This window comes from Bison bison, unplaced genomic scaffold (genome assembly GCF_000754665.1).
Source record: "Bison bison bison isolate TAMUID 2011002044 unplaced genomic scaffold, Bison_UMD1.0 scf7180017864068, whole genome shotgun sequence".
NCBI classification, from domain to species: Eukaryota; Metazoa; Chordata; class Mammalia; order Artiodactyla; family Bovidae; genus Bison; species Bison bison.
Window position 1 is genome coordinate 10,580,588 of NW_011494640.1, and position 2,541 is coordinate 10,583,128.

At 40.9% G+C, this 2,541-nt stretch overlaps 1 protein-coding gene across 3 annotated transcripts in view; it reads left to right on the forward strand.

Annotated features, from left to right (window-relative positions):
• Nucleotides 1-2,541, forward strand: part of DOCK10 (dedicator of cytokinesis 10) — a 240,864-nt gene that overhangs the window by 140,478 nt on the left and 97,845 nt on the right. The gene's annotated exons all lie outside the window — the stretch shown is intronic.

Below are 2,541 nucleotides of genomic sequence, written 5' to 3' on the forward strand. Positions count from 1 at the left end.
AAACTAAGATCATGGCATCTGGTCCATCACTTCATAGCAAATAGATGGAGAAACAGTGACAGACTTTATTTTCTTGGGCTCCAAAATCACTGCAGGTGATGATTGCAGCCATGAAATTAAAAGATGCTTACTCCTTGGAAGAAAAGCTATGAAAAAGCAGAGACATTACCTTGCCAGCAAAGGTCCATCTAGTCAAAGCTATGGTTTTTCCAATAGTCATGTATGGATATGAGAGTTGGACTATAAAGAAAGCTGAGCATGAAGAATTGATGCTTTTGAACTGTGGTGTTGGAGAAGACTCTTGAGAGACTTCAAGGAGACCCAACCAGTCCATCCTAAAGGCAAGCAGTCCTGAATATTCTTTGGAAGGACTGATGCTGAAGCTGAAACTCCAATACTTTGGCCACCTGATGGCAAGAACTGACTCACTGGAAAAGACCCTGATGCTAGGAAAGATTGAAAGCAGGAGGAAAAGAGGTCGACAGAGTATGAGATCGTTGGATAGCATCACTGACTCAATGGACATGAGTTTGAGTAAACTCTGGGAGTTGGTGATGGACAGGGAAGCCTGGTGCACTGCAGTCCATGGGGTTGCAAAGAGTCAGACACGACTGAGCGACTGAACTTCACTTTCAGAAAGGAGAAACTGTTCTCAAGCGGGGTACATTGTTCTTATATAATCCTTAGTACAGAGTTTCGGAGAAGGCAGTGGCACCCCACTCCAGCACTCTTGCCTGGAAATTCCCATGGACAGAGAAGCCTGGTAGGCTGCAGTCCATGCTAAGGGTCGGACGTGTCTGAGCGACTTCACTTTCACTTTTCACTTTGATGCATTGGAGAAGGAAATGGCAACCCACTCCAGTGTTCTTGCCTGGAGAATCCCAGGGACGGGGGAGCCAGGGGGCTGCAGTCCATGGGGTCGCTAAGAGTCGGGCATGACTGAGGCGACTTAGCAGCAGCAGCAAGACTAAGAAACGTAGAGGAAAAAAAACACATTTGTCCTCTTGAGGATTCCAGACCCCTATCTCCTCCTCGAGAGCCCCAGGCCCCTTTCTCCTCCTTGGGGACACAGGACTTATCAACCTGCCTAGGAAGTGACTTTCTCACTGCCTTGATGAATTATCAAGTTTGATAAATATGAGTCTTGAAATAGTCCCTTGTTAGTGAAATGAGTATCCAGTTGGAAATTTTTAAAGTATATAGTCTCAGCTTATGTTTTCTGATACGGTAATTGTAACTGAGAATCTATTGGTGAAAATAAATTTACGAGGATAAAATTTTAACCCCCAAGGACCAAAGTGTTAACAATAATGAAAAGTTAGGATTAATCTGACTGGAAACAAGGAAAAACAGTTTACTAAGACATCAGCAATGCTTATGCAGAACTCAGCGAATAAGTAAAATAATTGTTTACCAAGTTATAATAATACCTAAATGAAGAAAGAAAGAAGAAAGAAAATGCTGTAAGTTCCTTAAATGGTGGGACTACAGGACATTGTTTCTGCTTTCTCTTTTCAATTACTGCATTTTTTAAATAATTGAATGTTATTATTTTAATAGAAAATAAATACAAAAAGTTTTTATTATCCACCCAAAGATGTATAATAATGTGTAATAATTGAATTTGAGGGTATGTGACAGTTTAGGACTGTGTCTAACATATTTATGAGAGAGTGCTTTAAAACCCAGCCTGCCACCTATTTTTGTAAATAAAGTTTTATTGAAACACAGTTATACTGATTCATTTAAGATTATCTTTGGCTGCTTTCCTGCTGTGGTGACAGAGCTAAGAAGCTGAGACAAAGACTACATGGCCCGCAGACCCCTATATATTTACCATGTGACTCTTGACAGAACAGATTTGCTGACTGCTGTCATAACAAACAAAAAGAAATATAGGACAAACTGTGAATGTAAATTTGATAACTCTTTCCATTCAATATTTTAAGGTCTCTTAAGTCAGGAAAAAGAAAGAGGCAGGGGGTGAAGTTGGTATTCCAAGATGAGTGTTTTCTGCATTTAAAATTTCTAAACTAAGAAGAAAGAGAGACTTCTCTGGTGATCCAGTGGTTAATACTCTACACTTCCAAAACAGGGGGCACTGGTTCGATCCCTGATCAGGGAACTAATATCCCATATGCCACGTGGGATGGCCAAGAAGTAAAAAAGGAATAAAGAGAGGATGTTTAAAAAATAATTAAACATAAAAAAAAAATAACATAAATACAGTATACTAACGCATATATATGGAATTTAGAAAGATGGTGACAATAACCCTGTATACGAGACAGCAAAAGAGACACTGATGTATAGAACAGTCTTATGGACTCTGTGGGAGAGGGAGAGGGTGGGAAGATTTGGGAGAATGGCATTGAAACATGTGAAATGTCATGTATGAAACGAGATGCCAGTCCAAGTTCAGTGCACGTGCTGGATGCTTGGGGCTGGTGCGCTGGGACGGCCCAGGGGGATGGTATGGGGAGGGGGGAGGGAGGAGGGTTCAGGATGGGGAGCATGTGTATACCTGAAATTTAAAAAAAA